The sequence below is a fragment of the Mytilus edulis genome, chromosome 5, assembly GCF_963676685.1.
Source record: "Mytilus edulis chromosome 5, xbMytEdul2.2, whole genome shotgun sequence".
Classification (NCBI taxonomy): domain Eukaryota; kingdom Metazoa; phylum Mollusca; class Bivalvia; order Mytilida; family Mytilidae; genus Mytilus; species Mytilus edulis.
Window position 1 is genome coordinate 18,381,378 of NC_092348.1, and position 20,367 is coordinate 18,401,744.

Sequence of the window (20,367 nt, forward strand, 5' to 3'; positions counted from 1 at the left end):
CTTTTCCTCGATTTTGACATTAACTAAAGCGACTTTAAACTTACATCTAACCTGCCATGACAAATAACAACCGTTTAAATTACTTAAAAAGTGTTAAGTTACCGTTCCAAAAGCACCTGCAATCGTCAAGGTTTGTTTGTGGGGTTTGTGTAGCTGAAACTTCTCTTTGTAGTTTTTGGAAAACTGTTGGGTGCTTTTCGGCGATTATATTATAAGTCTTGATGATGAATTTTAGGAAAACAACACAAATTAAAAACAGCCTTATACAAAATACATTTCAATAGTATAAGACGCTATAATATGTATGCAGCAAAATCATGTTAACTGTACTATTGCAATTCATATATATATATATATATTGGTAGATTCTTATAGACTATATATATATATATATCTATATATATGTATTTGCAGTTGTTTCTTATTATCAAAAGCAAGAAATTATAAGCACTTAATCACCTATAAAAGGTTTCATTTCTAAGGCAACAACAAACACTTCTATCTGACAAACCATTGTCTTGTGAACATCTCGGGACGGCTTGGGAAATTGATTACGTTTAGACAATTTAAAGTGGTTAATTCAAAGTAGTGACTTTACCAAACATTCTGCAATTTGCCTGTAGCATGTTTTTCTTCTATGTATTTAACATAGCAAGAATCGACACCGAGTGCTAGCAAGATAGAAGAAAGAATACTAGTTTGACAACATGATCTGCACTGTTATTCTGGATGTGGGTCGTTCTCTATATCATAGAAAAGAAAGTATAGTATGTTAACGCAATAATTATTAACACAAAGGCAAACCAGCAAACAATACAACCGAGAACAAAGGGAAAATTCATTAACTGTTGTTCAGCATCAAGATACACTGAATTTTTAATAAGAAGAAAATTAAATTTTGCACTTCACTTCAATAACAAGACTGAAATTGCCACTTTTATTATTTGCTAGAAATTGATGATGTTTAGCACATCAATGTAGAGTAATGATAAACTATATCGATTGCATCGGACAATGAAATGAACAATGAGGAGAAAATTAAAACTCGCACTTTAATAAAACTACAAGACTGTCGTTACCACCTTTATTTTTTGCTAGACATTGATAATGTAAAAAACGTGCATTTCAGCACAGCAATTTGGAGTGAAGATGACAAATACCGACTTCATCGAAAAAGAACATGTAAAACACGTGTTGGTTGGAAGTAGCAAAGATACATGTATAAATAAGATGATGTGGTTTGAGTGTGAAATAAACAATTCTCCATCTATACAACGATTATTCAAAAGTAAACAATTATATGTAAAAGTACGACCTTCAACAGGGAGCCTTGGCTCACACCGTTCATACTGATTTGATTAAAATATGACAACGGCATACTTTGTAACATAATGTTAATTTATGTTGTCACTGTGAATAAATAGATTAGACAATCATATAGGGGTTAAGATTATAACACACTGTCAATTGCAGTTCCCCTATTTTTGACACGTTTACCTATTATTTATGTTTGTTGTGTTACACATAATTGTCACTATAAACATGAATTTAATGCGATTATCATACAAAACAGACGTTTGGCTAGCTGTAAAACCAGGTTTAATCAACTATTGTTTACACAAAGATGTCTGTACCAAGTCAGAAATACTTTTTTTTTTCATATAAAAAAGAAGATGTGGTATGTTTGCCAATGAAACAATTCTCCACAAGTGACACAGAAAATAATAGAAGGGGGCAGGATATACAGTATATGAAATAGAACATGAATATGAAAATGGAATAAGTAGACAGCTCCTCACAAGCAAAAAAATTAACTATAAAAATATAATGGCATACACTACAGCACGCGGACACATTCTCATAGTTCGGTATATTTGTTATTTTACTTTAAGGAAATATATATATTTTTTACAATTTCTTTGTAACGAAAATTAAGTACGATACAAGATACAAAACAATTTATGTGGGAAGCACCACCTAGCTAGTGATACAATCCGTACTGTATGTTCTAAGTTTTATGCCAGGAGACAATAGAAACAAGTCTTCTTACTAGATACATCATGTACATTTAAACATAATTTCTACAATAAAATATATTACAACAAGGAAACATGATTCATGAACTTATTTGAAACCATATGTAGTTTACGAGCATGAGACGTGTATTCTTGGGAAATGAAAACCTATCTTGTAAAACAACAATTAACATTACTGCTTCCTTTAAATATTGTTTGATATTTGTAAGAAGTTCACTGATAAATAATTGCAATATAAAATCATCAAATGTCATGTAATGGAAGAAAACGAGTTGCTGTAAAATTTCAATGAATTGCTATTTTTGGAAATTTATCTCATTTAAACGAACGAAGTTTATTCAGCAACGCAATATGTGTAGTTTTATTTAAAAATCAAAACTGAGATGATGACTGTCATTGAGACAACATTATAACGACCAAAAATATACAAATACTTTTAAAGTACAAAAAAAGTGAAAAGATTTTTCAAAAGGAATAAATTGAAAATATCGACCGCAAAGCATAATCAGAAGTTTGAAATTGTGCACAGCGCCATGGACATATTATAATGAACCGTATTATGACAAATATACATATCCATTAGATATAGTTAACCGCATTTTCCAAATTAAAGATGAATTATATACAGTTTTTCATTTTACCAATCCCTGACACACCACGGTGTGTTATACGAATAGAAAAAACTTAAAATATGCATTATCCATTACATAACTTGAAAAAGAAAATGAAAGTTGTAAGTTAAAAACCGAATATAGATTAATAAGATAAAAGACTATCAAAATAGGCTGAACTTGTGAGTCGAATTAATAAATTGTCGTTATGTCGTTATGACTCATTCTCGAAAATAAAATAAAGTTCAAACATAAAACTGATAAAAAACTCAATATAAGATATTTTCTCATATAATGCTTCAAATGAATGGTTCTGTGTTCATTAACCGTGAGTTCTTTATGTGTCTGTCTTTAGATATTAAAATTTAGTTGTAATGTGACCCTTTTTTATTTTGTTTCTTGGCTTAAAATCTACAGAGATTGCTTAAAGGTTCCAAATCTGAAATCCTTTTTCTTAAATTTCCTCATTTGAATTTAGCATTGTTGTTTAGATACATAACGCCAAATCGCTCAAACAATATCAGCATATTGTGAATGTTGTGTGCATTGAACAATGTAACCTACGTGTATTTGAGTTGTCGTATATCATGTATATATTTAAACACAAGTTAGACCGTTTCCAGACATCCAGATGTGTTTGTTGACGATGCTACCTCGTTGATGTATACACCGTATCTACTGTTATGCACCGCCTGTATTGGAAGCAACTTGTCATCGAGCTTGCTCTGCTTGCAAAAGGTTGAATTTTCTGATACATAGCTGTGTAAAACTGATGTGCAGAAAATGAATACATTTGCAGCTTCTGTGAATATCAGGATTGTGAGCACTTTTTGATTCATTAAATGCTTAGTCTTGTATTTAATTTTTATACGGTTAGAACATATTTGTAACGTCTATAATCGAAACATAACGGCGAGGTTTACTTTTATAAATAATACCAAATAAGACGTTTTCTTATTTTTCGTTCATCACTTTCAATTAGTTGGGTTTGTTTTTATTAGTCTACAGACATTAATAACAACTCGGCTGTATTTCACTTTTATAAGAAAATTCAAACCAGATAATTTCAACTTCCAATTATTGGTGTGTCCGGAGTGTAACTGATTATTACAATCATGTGTGCAACATTTTTGCAGTTGATAGTAAACTTGAAAGCTGCAGAGACACCAACAAAAAGAGTTTAAACAAGCTTTTTTGCAACAGAATGCCGAACTTGATTGTTATTTCTCGATAAACTACAGTTTGAGTTAATTATAGATACAAGGGAACACACAATGAAAACAACATTGTGAAAAATTTCAGTTCAAATCCCAAATTTAGATGATAATGTTTTTGTCATAATATTAAAAAAAAATTTCTATAAAGAACGTAACAAAAGGAGATCATGAAACATGTATATCGCATGCAGAAGCAAGTGTTTTATGTTTTTAGGACGGTTTCTTCTTCAAACATATCTAGGTATTATTTGCTTTAATAACGATTGATTGTATACAAATTAAAATTATGTATTTTAGTCATAACAAAATACATTCAACCTTCTGCGTTTGAATCACAATGAAAGAAGTATAAAGTTGTTGAAAAGACATGCAAATTACTAACAGGCAAATCGATGTTCAACCTCGACAGGAAAATGACTAAAAAAAATTGTAACAAAATAATATGCAACTTTTGTTAAAATCAGGGCTTCTCCAAAAGCATATAAAACTGTTTACAATATTAAATCAATTTTTGAAAGTAATATTTAATAATGCCAGTATAGTTCAACTATAACGTTTCTTGTAAGCTATGGATTAAACCACTGATATCGTGTTAATGGTTGGTTTATTACTTTACGAGAAATTAACTCATTAAAGATTGAAGTTCAAACTTTGGCGAGGAAATATTAAAAAAAACAAGTAATTTCAAATGAAAATATTAAAAAAAGTATTACCTTAATGATTTATGTCCTGAGTAAAATAATGTAATAATATTCCAAAAACTTTACACAACATTACTCTACCAGAATTCCTGAAAGAGACTTCGAATCAATAACACAATTTATCTTATAATCTGACAAATACCTGGTGTTTTCAATTAGTACATTTAAATCCTCACTGCATGTTAGCTGAATCAGTTCAATTGTGTGATTAACAATGTTAAATTTTGTAACGAACAATTCGACTGTAAAATTGATTTATTCAGGAAAAAGCATAACATGGCGAGCCAGACTGTTTGAGTGTTCATAAACAATTATGTTATTCGTTAAAGAAATAAACACTTTTCTCCAATCATCATTGTCTTACTGGATGTTGTTTGTTGTAATAAAGCACACGCTTGCAATGACGATTTTGAACGATAACGAACATCTATAAACCAGCTGTTATTTTGTTTTATGTAGATCAATATCAATTCCTAGTCGTAGAAACGATATAACATTTTTATACCAATGCATCATAAATGTCAAAATATATATTCGATTAAAAAACAAGATAGAACATGTATTCTAGCTCATTTTAGCAAGATTGTGAAATACAAATACATATTATGCAAGATCTATCATTTTAAGAGCATTGACTTTTTTCTGTATGTATGTCTGTTAGAGAATAAATCAAATCAAACTATAAGTACTTTCTGTCATAAAAAACGCTTGAGTTGTTTGATCTATCTTGCAATAATTGGACCCAACATTGCAAGTGGAGGAAAATATGTAATCTCTACGTAAAAGACAAGAGTAAAAGACTAATGTCAATAAATCTGAAGTATTATTACGAAATTCGGATGACGGTGTTCGAAGAAAATAAGTCCTGGCATATATTGAAGATGGTACCTTAAGAGAGAAAACAATACAGAATTAATTTAACTGCATCAATCAAGATGTAATATGGTACATAGCAAAAAAGAAGAATGCAATTGACAACCATGTGAGTAACTAAAAACAATAATTTGGAAAAGAGCAGACAAAACGATAGCCTAAAGAAGAAAAAACATTTACATTGTTTTACGACTGTCATACAATTGGAGGTTTCGCTACCTATAAAACAAGGTGTAATTCACTATTTTCTACATATGGAAATGCCTGTTCGAAGTCAAGCTTACGATAGTAATTTTGTATTTGTTTGAAGAGTCTGATTTTCTGATTTTGTCATTTGATAGGGAACTTTACCTTACCTTGAAGTTGTTTTGTTTATTATCTTATTTTTACATAAAAAAAAACACAAATTGAGAAGTACATCATGTACACGTTCAACCAAAACCTAAAAGTGTGGAACATGATCTGCCTTCCCTTCCGGAGCACATGAGATCACAACCAAAATAAATCGATTCATTCAATACGAAATCAAACCCTGTTGGATCGGAATAATCTAGTTAAAAGAGAGGTTAAGCAATTCCCCAACCTCTTCCTTTACCATTTATACTACTCTTAAAAACTACTATGATAGCATTCATAGGACAATAAAGAGAAAATGACATAGTTATGAATTATACCATACATCTAATACATGCGAACAATGTTATTAACGTTGAATAAAATTGACCAATACAAAATAGAAAATAAGTGTTTATTTTTTAAATTCGGTGACTAGAAAATACTAGTCTTAGAACGAAAAGAGTTAATAATATTTATCTTGTGATTAAGCGATGTTCAATTCTCACTAATTAAGAGTTCTATAAATATCGCATTTTTTTTGTCTGTCCTCACTGTGTAAAATCAACTAGATCTTCAAAGCTGACAAAAGATCGTGTTTACTGATAAAACCATAATAGGTTAATAAAAATCAAACTGAAAATTTCTCAGAAGCTAATGTCATTTGAGTTGAATTTCATTTCATTTTACAACTTTGATTAAGTTGATTCGCAAATCAAGCAGTCGAATAGTTTGACTTACGTGTGACGGTAACAAGTCATGCAAATGTGATTCGTTAATAAATAACAATAACGGTATAAATTTCATATTCCGCAGAAAATGATTTTTTTTATTTGTTTTGTAACAATTCGAGATCGACTGCTAAATTACAAAATGTGAAAATATTTCCGGAAAGAATACTAGGAAGGTAAAACCACATAAATATTGAGATACTTATGTCTTTCGTACGAATTTGTTTTCAAATGTTCTTTAATTCAGGTCTGGAGCTGGCATGTCAGTTAACTGCTAGTAGTCTGTTGTTATTTATGTATTATTGTCATTTTATTTATTTTCTTTTGTTACATCTTTTGACATCAGACTCGGACTTCTCTTGAACTGAATTTTAATGTGCGTATTGTTATTCTTTTACTTTTCTACATTGGCTAGAGGTATAGGGGGAGGGTTGAGATCTCATAAACATGTTTAACCCCGCCGCAATTTTGCGCCTGTCCCAAGTCAGGAGCCTCTGGCCTTTGTTAGTCTTGTATGATTTTAATTTTTAGTTTCTTGTGTATAATTCGGAGTTTAGTATGACGTCCATTATCACTGTACTATTATGCATATTTTAGGGGCCAGCTGAAGGACACCTATGGGTGCGGAAATTCTCGCTACATTGAAGACCCATTGGTTGCCTTCGGCTGTTGTTTGCTCTATGGTCGGGTGGTTGTCGCTTTGACATATTCACCATTTCCTTTCTCAATTTTATTTAAAAATAACAAAAATGATGCTGAAAAAAATACAGAATTCCCAGAGTAATTCAAAAGGATGTATAGAAAGTCGATGAAACCTTACCGAACCAAACGATTACCAATATCAACCAATGAAACGACTGAAAACAACTGTTATAGTTGTGTTTTAGTACAGGTATTTTCACAATAAAACCGCTAAAATTCAATTCTGTATATAAATTTCAAACATATGAGTTACAATTTGTCATGTTTTGTTCGTATATATCATGACACTTATTGTTAACAAAATGTCAAACATCCACATCTCTGTATATAATTTTTTTTTTTTTACGTATTGTTGTTCAAAACGTGTTGAAAAGGTTAAATAATAAAGAATAACATGTAATGAACATTTTAAGCTTTAGTGAGTATCACAGGCTAATAAGATACTGTCAGTATGTCTGCTGAATTAATTACATTTATTTTCTTTCTTGATGCCTAGTGTACCATAGACATTTTATTAATCTGCATTTCTATTTCTTACAAATTGTAATCAATGATATTATTGAAGCGTGATTTTACTCCGATTGATACAATGAACGTCAATTATAATTAAGTATATACGTTCTGCTGAACCATAATATATTGACTAAAAAGTCGGATAGAAATTGAAAAAATACGATTACAAATAATCGGTATGTATTTCATATCACTGCAAAGTAATTCTTGACGGAATAAATTGGAATTGTGGCGTTAGCTGTGTCGTTTTATATTACTGATCTTGATCATTGACTTACAGTAATAGATAGGAGCAAAGCTTACGGAATCTATCAATTGCCAATTCCAAATACACTTCAGATTACAACTCGTCTCTTTTTTATCATCCTTTCTTTCTTTTGATAATATTGAAACAAATTTATAAAATTGAAACAATAAATTACAAATATAAATAAAGGCAACAGTAGTATACCGCTGTTCAAAATTCGTAAATCTATGGACAAAAAAAAACAAAATTGGGGTAACAAACTAAAACTGAGGGAAACACATTAAATATAAGAGTAAAACAACGACATAGCATTAAAATGTAACATACACAGAAACAGACTAAGCATTAGACACAGTCCGATGAGAATAACAAATATAACATCAAAACCAAATACATGAATTTGGGATAGAATAGTACCGTGACACGTCTTATAGTAATATGAATTCACACTCAAATATAAGAGAAAACTAACGACACAACGGAAACACAACGTTAAAATGTTACACACACAGAAACGAACCATAATATACATTTTTCTGACTTGGTACAGGACATTTTTAAAGATAAAAATGAAAAATATTTAAAGAAAAAATTTTCAAGACTATTTTAACCAGTGAATACGTCAACATGCCAAGGTATATATCGGTCTTTGTTGTTCGAATATATGTATCTCTTTTTTGATTTTTCAACAATATACTTGTGACAAAATATGATTTCTGTTATAGAAGTGAAAACTATGAATAGTGAACATACGTTTAATGTTTTTATACCTTCTGTAATTCTTGTATACCAATTATGCGTATTTGATATTGTGGATTGTTATATTATTTACGTATGAACATGTTAAATTTACGGAAACGGATTTGTTTTAGTCTTGAAAGTTCTTAGTTTCGTTTCAAACACAAGTTCTTATTATTTCTAATCTTTACTTAAGATCATCATAGTTTGCAATGCAAGTAATAATGATAAACGGTTTTACCGGGCCACGTCCACTGTAGTTTTGTCCATCTGATGAGTTAAGCCTTTTTCAACTGATTTTTATAGTTCGTTTTTATGTTGTACTGTTATACCACTGTCCCAGGTTAGGGAGAGGGTTGGGATCCCGCTAACATGTTTAACCCAGACACATTATTTATGTATGTGCCTGTCCCAAGTCAGGAGCCTGTAATTCAGTGGTTGTCGTTTGTTTATGTGTTACATATTTGTTTTTCGTTCATTTTTTTACATAAATAAGGCCGTTAGTTTTCTCGTTTGAATTGTTTTACATTGTCTTATCGGGGCCTTTTATAGCTCACTATGTGGTATGGCCTTTGCTCATTGTTAAAGGCCGTACGGTGACCTATAGTTGTTAATGTCTGTGTTATTTTGGTCTTTTGTGGATAGTTGTCTCATTGGCAATCATACCACATCTTCTTTTTTATATTATATGTATACAGATAGAAACCCATAAATAATTTGCCCACAATTTGCAGAATGTTCTACTATATAACATTTTTCGAAATTTGGAAATCTTCTCCTTCATTTCCGCTTTACTACATCATTATTGTTTTGCTTTCAGTTATAATTGGTGAGATAAAAGGGCGTTTTAGTCTTAGTGACATATATTAACCTCTTCACAAAACGTGTCAGGTGCGTAATTTTAATTGAATGGAGTTGTTTGTTTTCATGCCGAATGTTGGTGGTTAAATCTGGGATCTTCTGCTTCTACCACTTACAAATGGCTCCCACGAAACAATTGGAACTGCTGAAAGTGGCGTTTAACAGCAAACATACACATTCTCATCATCATCTTGTTCATACATGAGAAACCAGATTTGAAACTCTATACGTCTAAAAGGCACTCATGTAAATGTAAAAGTAAATTTGAAGCATGTTAAAGTATTTTTATCCTTTATAAAACTTCATCATAACAAGGAATATCATATTTACTGATGCAAACAATGTGTGCCTACAAATGAATCTCCATACACTTGATAGTCTCTTAGGAACATAAATATATTCAAGCAAACGTCATCAGTATTTAGAAAAAAATTACATATTATATTTTAGAGAGATAATGTCATAAACCTGTTATATTGCCGAGGTTATACATTAGGAAACTGTATAACTTTTTCACTTTAAAAAGATACAATGTTTAACAAGACAAAAGCTAAAAGTACAATGCAAAAAGTAACACCACAAAAAAACTCTTGAGTGCATATCTTTTAAAATGACTCCCTTAGGAACAATAAATATATTAAAGCAAACGTCATCAATATTTAGAAAAAAATACATATATTTTAGTGAGTTAAACCTGTTAAATTGCCAAAGTTATAAACTAGGTCACTGTATAACTCTTGCATTGAAACAGATAAACAATTTGATACGACGAACACCAAAAACTACAATGCAAAAGTTACATCACAAAAATATTAAGCTTTGAGGATAATACATAACGGACAATCCCTAATAAAATGGTATCATCAAAAGCTCAAATCAACAAACGAATAGATAACAACTGTCATATTCCTGTCATATTCTAGACTTGGTACAGGCATTTTCATAAGTAGTAAATGGTGGTAATGTTACTATTTGTATAGTGTCATATATAAAAGTTAAATAATAGTTCTTAAACAATTTGTTTATAGTTATTATTGTTTACAATTCTGGTTTGTGCTGATTAAATTTTATGCATGTTGTTAGATTCTCAAATAACAAGAAAAAATATAAATATATCAATTTGAAGGAATGGTGGATAGCTGTGTATGTATAAGTTGAAAAAAGTAAAAACACAAAAATACTGAACTCCGAGGAATATTCAAAAAGGAAAATCCAAAATCAAAAGGCAAAATCAAAAGTCCAAAAACATCAAACGAATGGATAACAACTGTCATATTCCTGACTTGGTACAGGCATTCTCTAATGTAGAAAATGGTGGATTGAACCTGGTTTTATAGCTAGCTAAACCTCTCACTCTCACTATGACAGTCGTATCAAATTCCATTACATTGTCAACGATGCATGAGCAAAACAAACATATTCAAAGAGTAAAAAATGCTCTTTGATATGCATTTGACCTTGGTGAAGAGGTCATTATTACAGCTATTTATAGAATATGCTCACGTGATTCTTTTGTTGAGTTTTGTTTGTTAAAGTCTATTGTATATACTCCCGTAGAAGTCTCTGATAGTTTTACGGGACAATCTTAGCTATCAATGGACACATAAATAGAAAACTGCCCACAACTTTTTTTAATCTTGAAACATGTATTTCACAAATATTTTACTCAACAAGTATTGATTTTGAAAAGGAAAGAAAAATTTATTGTTTAAAAGGACATTTGTTTTAAATTCGGATTAATGTCAAAAATGCATGCATAAGTGAGAAATATTCATACGATAAATGGTTTAAAGTAAATCGACAATTTGCATTTAATCAATCAGAACTAATTTAAATAATGTGAAGTATCAAAATCTCTTTTTGAACTTCACCATTTATCACGATACTAATGCTCATACATTTGTACTTTGTCACTTCTCAATGAAAAGCTGTCTACATCAATCAGCGATTCACACCAATAATAGAATATATGAGAGATATTCTATATTGACAATCGATTTAACTGTCGTCATTTGTGGTGAAAAGTTGATTTGGTTCTAATCAGAACATAATTTGGTAATCTGATAAAGATAAGCCCTCTCCGCTAAATATTTTCTACTTTCCATGCATAGCACACTTGTTCATGTTGTTGTCAAAGAATGAAACAAAACTGAATACTTAAAAATAAAAATTTGTCGATATTTATTTCTTTTAATAAAAGATTTAGATTTTTTTAAACAGATACGAAAATTGTGTAATGAGAATGTTTTAATTATGTTTTAGGTTCTTAGTTCAGTTGAAACAAACACATAACGTGACAAACATGGTAAACATAATCTTCATATACATGTGTACTTTGCCGGTGTATATACAGAGCGGCAATAGTAGTATACGTTGGTCAATATTCATATTTCGTTCTGCTCTTTGGTGGAACTTTGTTTTTAAGACACATTCCCTATATCCATTTTCAATTTTATCAATCAATTTATCTAAAACAAATCCGGTTCACCAATCAAAACAAAGGAAACACATAAAAAAATAAGAGGGACAAAATATCAACAGTTATCTAAAATATACCACATTGCTTTTTCTGTGCTAACACTATATGATCAAGTAACAGACTATAAACGACATTCACAGTTGTCTGCCAATTATTGTTAACATCAATAGAAGAAGTGTATTAAACCGGCTGTAATACTTGCGAAATTTAAAAAAGTGTACAGATATAGTTTCCAGCTAAAGAGAATGGACAATGAAATACACCATCCGTTCGAGTGTTTGCATTAGTAGTATTTGACTAAACCTGTGGTTCTGAAATTATTTTCGTGAGTAAGGTATCAAGTTAATACTCTTCCTTTATTTGCGTTGATGCCATACCTTCGGTAATTTGTTTAAACATATTTCCGTTTGATGTGTTTGAGCTTTTGATTTTGCGATTTGAAAAGGATTTTTCCGTTTTTAATTTTTCTCAGAATTCTGTAAATATGTGATTTACCTTCAAAAATCACATTTTAATTTAATTCAATGTACGAATACCACCAATTTTACTAAATCTTTCTTTATTCAGTATTCATGAACGCTTATACACATGGTTAGATTTTAATCCTATAAGAACGCTAAGGCAGTAGTATTTTAAGGCTACCAAATTAGATTGCTATAGACGACAACAAGTGATTTGTGTCAATTGCAAATGATTCTATTTATGGGGTTTAAATCAAACATTTGTTCTAAAATCTCACACATCTTGAATCTTATCAAAATTGCAAGAACTGTCAAGCAATCCACATTTCAGATCTTGAAATGTATCTTAGATATGAGCCAAGGCTATTAAAAATTAATAAGATGTCTCGTATACATTGTTGTAATTTTTGTAGAATGTCTAATTTTGACTATGTGTACGAAGGTCACTTAAGGGTAAATGAGTCAATTTTAACATAAAAAATTTAAAGTTCCAGACAAAAGTACTGCTCATAAGTCCCTAGACAAAAGTACTATTCATAAATCCTCCGTTACCGGTTTCTATAATAAAGGATAGATTTGAAACTTATACTTCGTAGGTGATTAACGGCTTACTTCCAGTGTGTATTGCATTTATTGTACAAAACTCACATTCAGTTAACAAAAAGACAATTTGATGGATTGGAAATTATTAACAACTCAGCAGATATTGTCCATTTTTATTTCGTCAGGTATCAATTTTCAGACAATCACATTAAAAATGCATTAACATATCGAATAAAACAACATTACATAGTACATATTTCAGTTTTCGAATCATAAAGCACTATGATGTATCCAATCGATTTTCCCAATCTGACAAAGGACATGAATTGTTCCACAATTATTATTTCTTTTAGTGTTTTCAGTTAGCTTATTAATATTTATTATATTGTCCCATCAAATTATGTTATTCCTAAGTTTACTTGTTCATGGCATTATGATGTATGTTCTGCAAACAACAAAATAACATATCACAGAGGAGAACATACATCTGTTTTGAATAGAAATATTAATCTTTTTAATAAACGGTAGCTCTCATCGATTGTAAATTTTATAGAATCAAAATCTTTAAAAAAAAAATCACGGCTTTGAAAAGTGAAAAGAAATAAAAATCTGATATATAAGTTACAATGCTGATACGATAAAAACCGATCTTGTTCGAAATTTCTAGAAAATTATCTAGTAAAGACAATAAACTAAAAAAAAGACTATTTGGTAGAGCGTGACATATAAAAAGTTTTTAGTCAATTTATACATGTAGACGAGAACAAAAACCCAATCATGTGTACTTGTAAATTTTAGTTAGAACTTTGGAATTATACCTAAATTTGTGTTGCGTCTTGTTATCCATCATTCCGTAAAAATCTGCTTTTCAAAACAAGATCAGACAGATAAATGAAAACATGTTGAATAATATATATTTACGTTTTCAATTATGTCAGCTGCAATTACTAACGTTTGTCAATATAGATTTCTTATTGATCATTTCAAAAGATCAAGCAATAGAGAAGATCAAAACAATAATTTACTCTTTGAAATTAAGTCGTGTCCAGGAAATATTGTTAAGCCAAAGGTATTGTTATATGCTGGTTGCTTTGTGATCAAAGACATACAAAGACAAAGCTGATGAAACTGTCTGTCTTTTTAACCAGTTAGTTAAAGTGCGCTAATCAAATATTAAAATGAAATGTTTTCCCTCATTTTAATGAAAACATAGTTTTAAAAGAGTACAAACATCATACGTTGTGACCTCGAATTGGAATATCCAACGGCAATAGGTAATAAACAGCTTCAAGGAAGATTCGCATAGCAACTGGTTCAATCAAGACCTTTATCATTGACAATTATTTCTCAGTAGCCTTTTGTGATATCTACACATATTGTTACCATTGTTTGGATTCGTGTAACAATCGCTTAGCTGCAATCCAGACGTTTTAGCTCTACTGATGTTGTTACAACATCACAAAGTTATGTTGTATAAAACACAAATAACAGATAAGCTATACGCAATTTTTTGTTGTAAGAATTTTAATATTTTGATTAACATTTTTAAACAAAATCATAGAATGAATATGGTGTAAGAGAAAAGATCATCGTTTACAAAATTTTAACTTTATTTTTCCTGCTTCTGTTTAATATTGAGACGTTTTATTTAAAAATAAGACTTTTTTCATGATGATTGGTTTTCTTGTTGTTGTATGTCTATACATTCTGACATATGCAATACAATTGAGAATGGAAATGGGGAATGTGTCAAAGAGACAACAACCCGACCAAATAAAAAACAACAGCAGAGGGTCACCAACAGGTCTTCAATGTAGCGGGAAATTCCCGCACCCGGAGGCGTCCTTCAGCTGGCCCCTAAACAAATATATACTAGTCCAGTGATAATGAACGCCATACTAATTTCCAAATTGTACACAAGAAACTAAAATTAAAAGTGTATCAAGCATATCCATTGTGATTTCAAATCATCTTTTGCTAAAAGACAGAATCGTGAAATCACATTCATTATGATGAAAGTAGACTTAATTTTTCGATATTTATTGCACTGAAATCAAATAGTAGTAGCTCTTTCTCTGCATATATAAACAGGAAGTGCAGTTTTTAATTTCTTTTGTCCCATACGATCATACTCGTGCCAGAATAGTTCACGCTGGTGATAGCATATATACTGTCGTTACATTTGTTTTAATGATATATTACGCATTTTATACCATACATAGCATTGCGTACCGTTTGTATCTTATTTTTCTGTATCCTTTTAAATGTTTTGCTTCTAAATTTAGTGTGGCTTTCAATATTTGATGCGTTATTGGTAAGCGACGGTTACATCGTTTTTATCAGGGTTTCAGTTCTGATTCAGTAGTTTACAAATTTATACTTCAGTTTTTGTGATAACAAATGTTGTTTCTATTTATTTATTTTATGTCATTGTCATAGTCTCATACTAAATAAACTTTTAAATTTCTTGATAAATAATATACCAATAAACACTGGCACTTTAAATTTGCAAAACATTCATAAAATTATATAGTCCCATTGGATAATTTAATATATTTATTATAGATAAACATTTCAACAGGACTAGGCCAACGTCATATTAATTCAGTTTTGACGATAGTCTGTAAATTCAAAAAAAAAATGTTATCGCTATTGTTGATTTAACGCAATGCTTATCAGTTTTCAAGTACGTATCTGTCATGTTAAGAAGCATATGGCACACAAGACATTTATGCAATGTGAAAAGCTTTTATGGATTCAAATGTAATTGCATTTTCTCGAGGATGAGTTGTAGCATTAAATTTTCTAAACGTAGACATCAGCAAAGCGGCATTCAGATGTGATAATTCGTTTTAAGTTACTTGACTCTAATCAATGTCACTTGACGTCAATAGCATTGCATTGCTGTGATCAATTCATCAGTGATTTGCAGTGTTCTTCTGTATCAGTGGTTTCGCCAAATGTCGTTTAGCTCTAAATAAAATCAAACGGAAGCTATTATTTTCGTTACGACTTAGGTAGAATTCACTGCCGTTTACCGAAGCAGCACAAATAGGTCTCAATAGTAATAAGCAAAAGACTAATAAGATCTGTTTTTGATTTTATCAATACTTGTGTGATTTTTTTATTATCTTTTTTATTGTAATAATTTTTTTATCATTTAACAACAATATTGAAAACACTTTAAACAATTATTCTATTGAAAAAGCTATCAATTGAAGGTCCCGGTTCGAACATATATCTTTGTACCAAAAGATAAAGTAATATTTAGGTAGATAAACTGCTTAATTAAATTTGTTAAAAAAAAAAAAAAAAAACACATTATGAATAAATTCCTATTATACGTACTTGTATCATTATAATTGATTGATAATTTGATTGATGTTTTATGTTACTTTCATCATTAAAACACTATTTCATTATCATTGTGGTCAGTTTTCATTGGTGAACGGAGCCGGAGTGCCGAGTGAGAACAATTAATCTACAGAAGGAACCGACAATTGGTGTCAAAGCCATCTGTCACGTGTATGAATTTATCTCAAAACCTCAGTGGTGACAGGCTAGGAAACAGTAGTTCAACAATTTAGACCACCCAGCCACCGAGGTCCTTTGTATCATTATAATATATAATCATTGTTTTTTATCATGATAAACCTTATGTTCAAACAATTTTACTCGACTCTGGATACAGTTATGAAACTCGCAAATTTAAACATTTGTTAAATCATTTATCATCTCTATAAGTATATGTCGAAGAATTTGAATTCGCGGCTCAAATCATGGAAATAAAAGAATTCTCTTACATGTACATGGGACGTCTGTGTGTTTTTTAATGAAAAAAAATCTCAAGAATAACGAGTTACTCACGGCTACAACAAATCAATCAATGACACTTAAAATAATTTTTGTTAAAAGGGCTATAAAGCCAATTAAGTACCCCGTAATTTTGGATGGTTTTGAAAAATACAGCTATTCCAAGGGTAGAAAATCCGTAAGAGACCCCAGGAGGAAGCCACCACCTGCAATATTCATAGATACCAGGATCAAAATTGTGTAAGCAAGACGCGCATTTTGTCTTCAAAATACTCATCGGTGACGCTCGAGAGAAAAAAGAATATAACAAATATGGGAATACGTCATTGAGACAAACACTTTTAGTTTTACTTCTAGTGGAGACAAAATGACGCTGATATATATTCATTCACCTTTTTTAATTTTTCCCGATACAGAATTAATGTACATTAGCTTTAACACCTCAATACATACTGATCATAATTTTGTTCCGTGTAATTGTCATCCATTCATTTCCTTGAAATAATGTAACTTGTTTTAATTGCGTACATGTTTGTTACTGATTTGTAATATCATCATATTTTTGAGATATCATCCAACGTTATTGATACACCAACAATTCGTTTTGATTCTAAAAGTTCTTTTGAATGTATTTACAATATTAAGTATCAATTTTATATTGTGAGCAAATATATGAAATGCTAATTTACGGTAGTGACTGTACTTTAGTTGGACTGGTTGTTTTGGTATAAAATGTAGCGAAACAATTTCCTTTTTTATGTTTTGTTTTGTAAGGGTGTTGTCTGTTTTCCCTGGATTGGTCGTGTTCTTGTTGATTTCTCGGTAACTTCTTACTTTTGATAAACTAAAGCAGTCCGTTTATTTTCTAAGAACTTTTCTATACCCATTGTTTGTTTTGTTTTCTGTTGCAAAATTATAAACATTGAACTTGTTCTCTTTCTTTCAAAATTCGAAACAATACTGATCAAAGTAAATTTATGTGATTGACTGACGCTTTGTAGTATAATCATTATACATATTTTATTATATATCGATATATAAATTGTGATCAAAGTATTACACAGATGAAAGCAACAAAAGTTATGCAAATATAAGCATTGTCTTTAGCATATGTTTTATATTTTTGGTTTGCAATAAAAAGCCCTGTGTAGTAAACACATCGTTGAGTAATCTTTACATCAATTAAAATTATTTTGTTTTCAAGTAAATAACAAAAATTGAGTGTCTTATTAACATAACATAGAGATAAAGATATTCTATTATTATGAGATATCCTTACTATGCTTTATATATATATATTTACTCTTTAGAATCTGCACACGAATCAGTAATTGGATTGACTTTTAATTAAGGATGTTTGCTAGTCTTTTTCAAAATATGAAGCTTTTTAAACGACTCTTGTAAATTGATAGTATATAATTAACCCATTTCTCTGACGTCAGTCTATTGTTCTAACGGTGGATTATTTTTCAAGAATCTGCTGACCACCATGTTAACTTAAGCTAAAGTATATCATAACTTTTAACTTACGAGATTTTATCCTCTCAAAAACGAGTGACTAATACAGGTTCGAACTCGCGCGTTTTTTCGACAGTTAAGTCTGTAGTCTATGCATGATACCACTAGACCACGAGTTCTGATATAAATATTTATCTAAATATCACTTTTATAGGGTATATCTGTCAATGCATGTCAATAAACTGTATTTCTGTCTTTTTGTTATGTAATGAAATATATATACACTATAAAACCAAGGAATTGTAGATATTACTTACTAGTACAATTCCTTGATAAAATAAACATCCATGTACACATTACAATTATCACTTTTAAGGTACAAGGACTTTCCCTTTTCATCATATTTTGGTTTTATGATTTTAATGATATCATACTGTGATCGCTTAGTTAATCTTTGTTTGATTATAAATGGTCCAAATATACATCACCATTTAACTGACTCGTATGTGAATAAAGTGTGATTTACTACGACTGTAAAACTACTTCTTTGACGGTGAAACCAGAAACAAAATCGTCAACTTTAGAGTAAAAATGAAATATAGATACCTCTAAGATTAAAAACAATATTTTGGTAGAGAAAAAAACATTACAAAAAAAAAATCATTCCGAGTACTAGGCTTGAACTTGGCACTGTTAATATCACATTTTTTTTTCTTTCGGTGCCAACGATTAGACGATCACGGCTATGAACAGCTTACATAACACATTGCAAAATTTACATAATTATATATGTACATTTGAAGCAAAAGCAATTCTGCTTGGATTTTAGGATGCGTACCACAAATTATACTATACTAGTTAATTAACTGATTGACGATGGATGACAAATGCAATAACGTTAAAAAAATCAAAACAAAATGAGAGGGAACCAGTTTAAACAAAATGTATATATAATATTTCATTTATGACCAATCATAGTATCTATTCTATCAACAAGTGGTGTCTAGTGAAGTGGTGTTATTGTGAATTGTACACTTCATTTAGTTTTAAATTGTTTATAGTAAATTTGAATGTGTTTTGTAAATTCAATCTAAAGGGCCATTGGTTTGATCATTAGGTTGCTAAATACTATATATGTAAATATTAAAGCTTTCTTAATGTTAGTAATTAAATAAATTTAACTTTCCAAAAAAGATTTTAAAAAATCCATATACTAGTTATATGTTTTTTTGAATGAATTATAATTACTAAAATCTAATCAATAACAATTATTTGTTATGATTCAACATTGAATGAAATAATCATTTACAAATACAAAAACTGGTAATAAAAAGGGAAGATAACTACACATTTAAGTTAAATTGAACTTATATTAAGTTAAATATAAATGTGAACCGTGTGGATCTAGTCAGTTCCAGCTATTAGACAATAAAAAAGACAAAATACGACATTATTTTCATGAAATTCAGTTGATTTATTGTCAGATCATGAAACAGATAGTCGTTTTACTAGAAATGGGTTAAGCTAGAGAATTGATAAGAAGTAGTGGATTCGAAAACGATAATCAACTCGCGACTAAAGTCGCTCGTTGATTATCGTTTACGAATCCACTACTTCTTATCAATTCTCTAAAGTCGCTCGTTGATTATCGTTTACGAATCCACTACTTCTTATCAATTCTCTACTACATAAACGAAGTAAAAAAGCAACAAAAAAATAACGGTTCTCGTGATTTTTTAAGAGTTATAAGCCATTGGAAATTTTAAACTTTTGTTGCATTCAACGTTTGCACCTTTTTTGTTTATGAAATTATGAAATAAAACAAGGATTTTACATGATTTTCAAATATGCCTTTTAAAACCATATGCAATAAAATTATGAGAAAGGCACACGTTTCATGAAAAAGGAAATGACAAAACATGCAAGCAAGTGCCTTGGTTGTCAAAAATAAAACTTCATGGGATGTATCAAACACAGTAAAATAAACTCAAAATTAAGGTAGCACAATACAAAGATTTTTTTATTTTCAATCACTAACCTTTAAAATGAT

General features: G+C 30.1%; 1 protein-coding gene across 3 annotated transcripts in view; it reads right to left on the reverse strand.

Moving 5' to 3' along the window:
* Positions 1–20,367, reverse strand: part of LOC139523135 (uncharacterized) — a 40,462-nt gene that overhangs the window by 14,877 nt on the left and 5,218 nt on the right. The window contains exon 1 of one of the 3 annotated variants that reach the window (XM_071316938.1): positions 4,708–4,957. The exons of 1 other annotated variant lie outside the window; for it this stretch is intronic. The gene's annotated coding sequence lies outside the window, so the exon portion shown is untranslated. One more of the 3 variants, XM_071316936.1, reaches the window with a different exon arrangement.